General features: G+C 44.9%; 1 protein-coding gene across 1 annotated transcript in view; it reads left to right on the top strand.

The window, feature by feature from the left end:
- Positions 1–3441: 3441 nt before the first annotated feature.
- The window catches only part of wnt5b (wingless-type MMTV integration site family, member 5b), a 63217-nt gene continuing 56658 nt past the window's right edge, over positions 3442–10000 (top strand). Inside the window, exon 1 of the mRNA XM_027021622.3 lies at positions 3442–4141. The gene's annotated coding sequence lies outside the window, so the exon portion shown is untranslated. The remainder of the gene's footprint in view (positions 4142–10000) is intronic.

Here is a 10000-nt window from a genome sequence, read left to right as displayed (position 1 = left end):
GTGATTTTCTGCAGCACACTGAAACACAGTCACGGAGGGTGCTCACCCCTTCCAACTTTAACTAAAACGAATTAAAGAAAGAAAGAAAATGTTTTTAAAAAAGAATAAACTTCAGTACAAACTTGGTTTTCTTTTGTTTCCTTTTATTGTTATTTTCAAGTTTAAAAGAAACGTACTGCCTTTTCTCCCTGAGCGAAAACGCTGGAGATTTCTGTAAAAAGAAAAATAACAGAGAAAGGTATATTGTATTCATCTTTTGCCTTTGTGTATATATAAACACTTCATTACCAGCCTTCTCACTCTCTTTCATTGTTTCTGTGTATTGTGGTGTTGCCATACCAGTACTTGAACAAACACACATGCGCGCACACACACACACACACACACACAAATTGCAGATTGTAACCTTGCACATTCATCTGGGTACACTGTCCTCCCCTGAATTCTCTCTTATCATACTACTCCCTCATGTGGGACCCCCACCCCCCTTTGAGAATACAAGTCTTACCTCCGCATGCCTCTTTTCGTCTGTCCAGCCAGAATTGTGTCACGGGCATCTCTCGTGCGTTTTCTCTCCAGGGCTATCGCTCTTCGTCGTTCTGCACCTTCCACAGTGAAGATGCAGGTAAGACAGAGGTGGCTTTGCTATAGGCGCTTCAGACCAGACAACGACCCCAGGGGCTTTGCCAAGATGTCCTTGAGCTTCATCCCTCTTCCCCCCCTCCACCCCATCTTACTGTACAGATCCCTGATACCAGATCATCTGCTGATAACAGTCCTCTATGGCCACCCAGTAGACAGCCATTATATCACTGAACTCATCTCATGTTATATGGCATGTGCTAAATCATACCGATAAGAGTACAGGCGTTTAGCACAGTACTGTATTAACTGCGTGTCTCGTAGTACGTGTCAGGACCTGGGTGGGTAATCTTAAGAGCTGCAAAACCAGTCATAAAGCACAAAAGTATGCGGATAAATGGCAGAGCGACCTTCCCTAGGTGAAATGTAAAACAGGTGTTGTGTTACACATGAGGTTATTGTATTTAGTACTTGTAGTGTTTTAGCCGAATTGTGTCCAACCTGTGTGTGTTGAATGCCGGACGCACAGAAAGACATCGTCCTAAAGTGTTTTAGATGTATCGCCCCCTACAGAGGCCCTGTCCAAAAAAGCGTAAGCCTGCCCAGTTATATGGGGTAATGACAGAGAGACATAGAGCCAAGCAGCGAGAGGGGAAAGACTGCCTTCCCACAGTACCTCCCAGCCCTGTGTGATGTAGACCCACACTAACCATTCGACTACCATGCAGTTTTCCTCTGCTGCACTGCTGTAACCCAACAGAAGTACGCTGCAGAGGTCTCGCTGTTTAAAGTGTGTGTGTGTGTGTGTGTGTGTGTGTGTATATATAGCAGTGTGTTTTTTGCATCTGGTTTTCAGAGAGAGAGAGACAGCGAGACAGAGAGAGAGAGAGAGCCATGTGTGGGCGTGGAAATGATGTGGTTTAAGCCAAAAACACACTGATTGCAAAAAAGGAGGGGGGGAAAGTGGAAAAAGGAGATCTGTCGCCCCTGAAATAACGGTCTGTCCGTAGGAAAGATGGAAAAGCTATGCCTCTTTTAGTTTTTTCACATCACTGACTTCATAAATGTCATACAGAAAACATACTGCCATGAATGCAAGTGATTGTACAGCCGTTCTTCCACACTGCAGCCCAGGCTATATAAACTGGAACTGGTATTGTGATTTGAATATACATTAGGATGACAAAGATCATACAAACTTGTTTAATGGATGTGGGGTTTTGGGGGTTTTTACTTGAATTAAAGCAAACATTAAAGAAAAAGGTTTTAAATGCAGTGCAAACAATTATAGAGGTATTTGGTATTAAAGGATGACATTTCTCTGACTTTGCACTGAACAGTGTACTGATTTTTTGCGTACATGTCTGTGTGTTACACATACGAACAGAAATCACAGTAGTGTTTAATTTGTTTAGCCCAGCTCAAGACACCCGGGACTACACTTACCCGCCACGCTGTAGTGTTAAAGGATTACAAAGAGCAAAACGGCTAATTACAAACCGTTGCTAAACACACACACACACACAGACAGACTGAGAGAGAGAGAGAGTGTGAGTGAGTGAGTGAGAGAGCGGAGAACGAGAGCGATGCAGACGTGTAATATCTTCACAAGCCCTGACATGTTTTGGAGGATGAACTTACCTGGAACCATAAACAGTGGCAGCTGAGACAGAGCAGAAGAGTCTGCCTCTTAGGGTATGCCGTCGGTCCTCATCAGAGGAGAGGAAGTCTGAGAGAACCAGAGGCACGGCCTCATACTAGCGAACTGCTACCAGGGAACATTCCTACACGTTCAAATACAGCTTGGGGAAGCAAGACTTTATCAGGGTTGAAGTTTTCGTTTGTTTGATTCAATGTATTTATTAATAAATATGATTAGGCAACCTTACGTGGCTGCTTCATCTGTAATGAAACAGTTGTAGAATAAAGAATGATGTCATAAATGCAATGCAAATATGGACGTGTCATTAGCTAAACATTCCTGTATACCCAAAAGTTTGCACAGAACTTTTTCTATGATAAACGAACTCTCATGTGCATTTCAGGGTACCGTTGCATTACAAATATCTTGTACAATCATATATGGATGTTTGGTGTATATTTTCTGCAGTGCTGGACTTAGGAAAGACCTAACTGGAGGCCCGGCTGTCTGATGAGACTGGCCGGGTTGTGACTCACAGGTGAGTGGCCAAGTCTTGGACAGTGTGACCCGTCCGTGACACCCATCCAACCTGATGTCCTCCTGCTGAGTGGCTTCGAGACTAACTATCGTCGATGCTGATTCAGACCGTGATTCATAGTGTGTGTCCGCTCTAATGTGAATAGTAGTGGCTAACGGATTGCTTTCGCTTCCTTCGGTGAAAACGCACGCAGCGAGACCTCACGTGTCGCAGTGCATGTGATGAATCACTCATGCATGTTGCTCATTTGTATTGCTAGCAGTCACTTGTGTGCATTCTTTCTTTATCTTTTTTTTAAACTTTCTCTATTTCTTTTTTTTTCATCTTTGATTTTTTAAAGGATTTTCATGAATTTATACATGTATCCAATGCATAGGTAGGCTAATTAAGTCGTCTAACCTACGCAGCAGTAGTCTGTAAAAAATACACGTTTTTATTTCACTTTTATTGTCAGATAAATGGGTTTTTTTTTGGGGGGGGGGGGTATTCTATTTAATAAAAGCGCATAGATTGGCGCACATCTGAAACATCTCTGATTTGCTGGGGTGTGTTATGTGAAATGGGAGTGCTGGCCGTCTGTGGGTCCTTCCCTCCCCAGCTACCTCTGCCTCTGCCCCCCTCCTAGCGGACTGGGCTCTCACAACAGCGCTCGTTTCTTCTCCTCTCTTTGAAACAACTTCGAGTTTAAACCAAGAACGCATCCTCTCTCACACATTTCGCCTCTGAAGTGAAACTTCTGAAAACTTTTTTTTTTCTTTTTCCCTCCCCTGCCTTTGTACCGGAGCATTTATAGTGTGGAGAGTAAATGATTAGGAACGAGTTGCGCTTATGCTTGCCAGCATCAACTCTCGAGTCTTTGCTGACTGACTGCAGGTTTCTTTACTTACGACTCCGTTTCCCTCATAACGAGCCTTCTGAGTTCGTCTTTTCCGCAGCGAGAGGTGGGGACTTCTGTGCTCTATCCATCCTGATCGCACACTACCAAACTTTCCATTTACTTCCACCTGTTGCACATTGCTACTGGTACCGGTGCGCCAGAACTGGAAAGGTGACGAAGACTTGAGCGGATCAGCACGAACCAACCAGGCTGGCTGTTAAAGGAGCGTGTTCTTGATGCAGTTACTGAAGGGCAAGACCGGCCACGAAAAGGATCTCGCCAAGGCCAAGTTACATTTACCGGAGGTGGAATTTGTACTTTTTTTTCGAAGAGAAATTCCTACTTGTGAGTTTTTGAAGAGTCGCCCGGCGAACATCGCGCAGACGAGTCGCTCAGCTTCATCGCGCAGACCCCGATCCAGAAGTTGGAGAGAGTTTGTGAAGTTGGAGAGAGTTTCTGAAAGCTGTGCAGAGCACGAAGGTTTCGTGACATCCACAACCAAGTAAGACTTCTAGTCTCCTTCTGCTCGCGGAATAAGCTCGCGCTCTAAATGTCTCCAGACCACACGCTCACGAACATCTATAATAAGCAGATCTAATCGTTTTAATGTGGTTTCTACCAAAGGACTTTTTTTCATACAGCGCCGCAACGCATTTTACCCTTTAAGTCAAAATTCATTCCATTACATGGACTAAATTATAACAGTTGCCTAACGAAAAAAATGGTCCGACTATGAACATTTACGCTAACTTCAGACAGAGTTACAAAACTAATATTTGTTCGCTGTCTTTAAACTGGATGACACTGTGCAGAATATTCATAATTAATCTAAGAGTAAATTTAAATGAGTCACGGGTGCTTTCACTAAGATATCCCAGGCAGATAGATGTATGCAGTATCTGCAGTTTAAGGTCAGATGTTAAACGATGTCCTCGTTAGTTGGTTTTCTTTTAAACGAGTCTTGATTGTCAAGCGATCTGAATTTAAAAACATCTAGTTATCTTTAACATTTTTTAAAAAAAATCTGAATATTAATAACTTAATTAAATGAGTTACCGTACTTTCTCTTGTAAATAAATGCTATTTAGGTTCAATTCTATAGGATGTGTTTCGCACGCACTAAACGTTTGATTTTTTCAAACTTTGAATTGACACATTTTATAGGTCCGATGAGAATTACATTTGCCCAAAAGTAACGTGTTGCGCTCCTTACTGCTTTATTAAATTCCCTCAAATAACCTAATAGAACATAAAAGCGCACAATGAAAGATTTGTGATTAATTCATTAGATGATTTTGTGCACACTTACACACACATGCGCTCTGCCTTCTCTTTGTAGATCAGTAGGCTTAACCACTATGTATAACGCGCACAGCTGATGAAGGACCTTTGGAAACCTTGTGTACTTCACTGCAATTATGATTATATATATTAGTGTTTTATATGCAATCCATTATTTCTTTTGCTATTAATCTCACAGTTCATATGCAGAAAGGCTGTGACATGTAAAATCGGTGCTAATAATGTTAAAACAGTAGGAGACACCTGGTCTGCTGCAGAGTTGGTAGTACTAGTGTTTAATTACAAAATATTCAGCATATGGCGTTACTCATGTTGCAGACTATATTCAACTACATATGTCCCAAGTATTAGTGAATTTGGATGTCACCCAGTGGAAACGTCTGTGTGTAAGCCTGTATTGGCTAACTGGGAGGCTGATCTGAGAGGTGTTTTCGTGTGTATTACATGTCTGCAGGGTGGACTGAGTGTGTATGCACTCATTGCTTTTGTTGGTTGTTGCAATGTGTAGAGCATGAACGTGTGGGCACCCTGTTAGGTTCAGATACCACACACACACATTCGGTCACACTTGCTTTTTGCCCTGTGGCTACAGCTACTCTTAAGACATTCCCTTAATCCTGTACACAAGGTTCAGAGGTTCTGTGACACTGATTGGAACAGAATTATGAAGAAATCCTGGCCTTTCATTGGCTGCTTGTTGGACTAGCATTCCATCCAGTCTTCTGTTTCGCCACCCTGTCAGCATGGTGACAGTGGACCTGAGTTACTTGTGACCTTCAGATCCACTTCCCGTTCCTGACTGAATGCAGATGGCCTCCATTTTGTGGTTTTCTGACTTGACTTGTCTTATGGTTCGACTACATTTCGGGCTGATGGCTAGTAGCGCCCAGCCGGGCCGAGTCACAGTGTGCTGATGTCTGGCGTGCCGCTGCAGAATGTAAATGACAGCCAGTTGACGCACAGTAACTGCACATGATTCAGTCTTGGAGACAGAGACTCAATATGCAAACACATTACTGAAAATGTTTTCCATTTGTGTTCATGGGGAGGTTTCTACTCAAATGCATGTAGGAACCTTTTGGAGGGAGATTTGTGTTACTATGAGTTCTCTTCTCAGTTCTTCTGTGGGTGGGTGGGTGTGTGTTGGAGGGTGTTTTAGCCTGTCTGTCTGTTTTTCTGTGAAGTCAGGAATGTAATTGGGGGGGTCGATTAACACACTGATTTATTTAATGAAATGTTTGAGTCCTGACAAGGACTGAAGGGCTGCAGACATTGGCTGAGCTCTGACTGGGAAACCTATCCGAAGCTGATTCAGGAAGATAAAGCCATCAACAGCACACCTGCATGAGCCAACCCGCTGCCTTGCATGAGTGTGCGAACACACACACCCACACACACCCACACCCACACACAGACTAGTTTTTTTCCATCCTCTCTAAATACAGACAAAAACTAAACTCCTTTTCTAGTTTTTGAAGTTACAGGTATTGGACCATCTTTACATATATACTGATCAAAAGCAATTATCCTTTCTTCCCTTCACTGCCCCTGGATTAAGTTGTCCCTCTGTGTGTCCATGTTCAGCTCTCTGACAATTGCTGGGCAGCTTAAACCCAGTCATTATGAAGCAGACACTTCATAAAAGCTCCACAGCGGACAATACCGGAGCCTGCTGTCGATTCAGAGGCTGGATGTCCTCTTTAAAGTGCTAGTCATAGATTCCATTCACAGACTGGCACAGCAGGGAGCACACAGCCCCTGCGCTGTGCTTCTGACAGAACGCGGAGGCTCGAAAGCTTTTGTCATCGGCCGCCTCTGACTCGAACGTCATTATTGGGCCTCACAGCGGTGCCCAGGGGTCACGACCGTGTTCTCCGGTCAGCCTGAGCCCCTGGAGCCGGATCCGGGGCTGTGGACAGACAGCCAGCCCCCATCACCTCGGCACTGACAGACAGACAGTGTAGCCTTGGGGGCTGTGCGACAGCTCGAGGGACAGACATCACCTGTGTGTGTGCGTGTGTGTGGAAGATTGTGAGGTAATCCTGCACCTGCTACCAGTGCAGGACTGCTACATATTCTGAGAACCCCACGGAAATCTATGGAACCATTCAAGTGGATTAGCTGGTGCTGTTTTATGTAGATATGGACAGAAAATGTTGGTTTCACGGCTCTTCATCCAGCAGTTATTCACCAGTTCTCCCCACTTATTGCAAAGACTTTCAGTCTTGCGGTTAAGCAGAGTGAAGATAAACACCCACCTAATCTCGGCCTGACTGTGTTCGGCCAGCCATCTGAATGCTGACTGCAGCACACGACCAAGCAGTGGTCAGCTGAAGAGTGTATTTTCAGTAATTAGAGAGTGTTGGACTCTGCAGTGGTTTCCTGAGCCATGTTTCCTCTCTGTCCTCTCACTGTCCTAGCCTGCGTGAGTCCACATCGGGGAGTCAGCGCTCCTGTGTCTGCAATGACCTAAATAACCTCCATTTACGCGGGTCAGCACGACTCGAGGGTAACAACACATAGCTGCAATGCAGTGCTGGTCGATTATCAGTCAGATCACTGATATTACGTCACATTTGACCAACATTTCTCAGTCTTACACAGAGACCTTGAATTTACATCTGTGAAAGAACACCAGAAAGCGAAGCTAAGGTATGACCTGTGGACTGACTTCATCACCTACCATATTTCCTGTCTTTACTACTTCACTACTAAAGGTACCATGATAAGGAACTTGATTGTGATGTAATATCATTAGTTGTCCTCGTGTTAAAAGGGTTCGTCATACATTTGTCGGTCGGTTAGTCGTGAGGCTAAGCTTTATGTACAGAGGACAAGTTGGCAACAGCCCATTTGCACACATTCTCTTGTGGTTGAGGTGTGCATGAGAATATCCACTGGGATAATCATATATACAGCATGAATTGTCTCTCTCTCTCGCATTTGTAGTGCATTGTCAGTATTCTGTGGCTTTTCTGCAGTGTAAACATTGCTCTAAATGACTTTTCTGGCCATCTGTGTGTGTGTGTGTGTGTGTGTGTGCGTGCGCGTGTGCGTGCGCGCGTGTGTGTGCATGTGTGTGTGTGTATGTGTGCACGTGCGTGTGTGTGTGTGTGTGTGTGTGCGTGTGCGTGCGCGCGCGTGTGTGTGTGTGTGTGTGTGTGTGTGTGTGTGTGTGCACGTGCATGTGTGTGTGTGTGTGTGTGTGTGTGCCCACCTTGAGTAATAGCTGGAGTGTTTTACACTTAAGGGGTTGCTTTGCTTTTGCTGCAAATACCTTTAATTTGATGGCCACGACTATTTTTGGTAAATTACAAGGAATCTTAGTGTGATGACGTGAAGCAGAGCAACTCAACAAGTTTTCCGAGCGACATCTGAAATCCCGGCCAGGTCCTGAAGGTTCAGAACAGGTGGAAACAACAGTTTGTTTCTCATATGTGGTGCTCTGTAAAGCTCACCAGCGATAGTTTCACACTGGTTCAACCCAGCAATTTTTTAAGATGTTTTTCTTTATATTCACAATCACGGAACATCATTGTAGTAGCACCAGAAATGCCCTGTTGTTTATATTTCATCAAATATTTAATGAAATACTGGTGAAGCTTCTGTGGGTTCTGGCTAAACCTTAACCTGTGTCGTTGCTTGTCTTTCTAAATGGGTAGGACAGCAGCTCTTCATCCAATCAGCATGCGGCATGCATGTCTTTCCATGACACCTCCACTGTGCACATTTGCACACACTGAGTGAGCGGCGGGTTAAAGTGTGAGCTAAGGAGATTGAGAGGGCACTTAACAGGGCACCAGTAATAGACTGGTATAACAACCAAGTAAATCCCTGCTGAGACAACTCATGTATACACACACACACACACACACACACACACACACATTCACTCCCTCTCATTAGATCTTGTCTCTTTTACTTTCAAAATCTCTCTAGTCTGTACAACCAAAGTCACATATTTCTTCAAATATTTTAGTCTAACACACACACAAACACACACACACACACACACACACACTACAGCGAGTGACCCTGCTGCCCCGGTCCTCACAGCAGTTTTAATTGGTGTCATTAGGAGCTCTGAAAACAGGGAGATAATTGACCTGTCCTACCTGAGCCAACAGGGCTTCAGTGGAGTCATTTAACAGTGTGACGGGGAAGGACCAGGGGTGCGGACTCAGGAGGGCCCAGCCCGGGTGAGGAAGTGGGGGGGTGGACCTTTGCTTACTCAGATCTTGTAAACCAGGTCTAGTGTGTCCACCCCCACCCACCCACCCACCCACCACCACCACCATGCTGTGACCTGCTAACCACACTGCTGACCACACTGGGAGGTACTGGACACCTTCCCATGGGGTTCTTTGCCAGATTAAGGCTGCCTGTCTACTAGAATGACCAAAAGCTGAAAAGCACAACTTGGACACAGAAGCGCATAGGAAAATGATGAGGGCTCTGTGTGTGGCCCGATCCCCACTGAGAGAGTGACCAGGACCAGGACAGATGTGTGGGGGGCTACAGAACGTCTGGAGGGACAGGCCAAGGGTCTTTTGTTCCACGTCCTCCACAGCTTGGTCTTGGACCAAGCGCCTGGCTCCCCTGCTGTAACCTCATAGCTTTTATTATAATGAACACACACCATCCCAGTGTGCTTCCTCTCTCAACTCCACCAGTGTTACAGGAGCTTTCGGATGTGCTGGTTGTCATGGTTTTGCTTCCTTCCATGTGCCCATTTTCAGTCTTCCCCTTCTGCAGTAGTTTCATCATGGCTTTATCATAGCTCTACACATCTTGGGTTTTTTTTTTTCTGGTACTCATGACATTCCTAATCCACATTTCTCTCTTTCTACCTCTCTCTCTCTCTCTCTCTCTCTCTCTTTCTCTCTCCCTCTTCCTTTCTCTCTTTCTTTCTCTCCCTCCCCCTCTTTCGATCTCTCGTTATGTTGATGCCAGTTCCTCCCCCCTTCACTCTCTCTCTCTCTCTGAGAAGTTGAGCTCTCGCCTTGGGCACATTTCATGGCTGATTACCCTGCCATTGTGGGCTAGTTTACCACAACAT

Source organism: Electrophorus electricus, chromosome 11 (assembly GCF_041902795.1).
Source record: "Electrophorus electricus isolate QZ-2024a chromosome 11, ASM4190279v1, whole genome shotgun sequence".
NCBI lineage: Eukaryota > Metazoa > Chordata > Actinopteri > Gymnotiformes > Gymnotidae > Electrophorus > Electrophorus electricus.
Note: the sequence above shows the minus strand (reverse complement) of the source record. Positions and strands in the feature narration are given on the sequence as shown.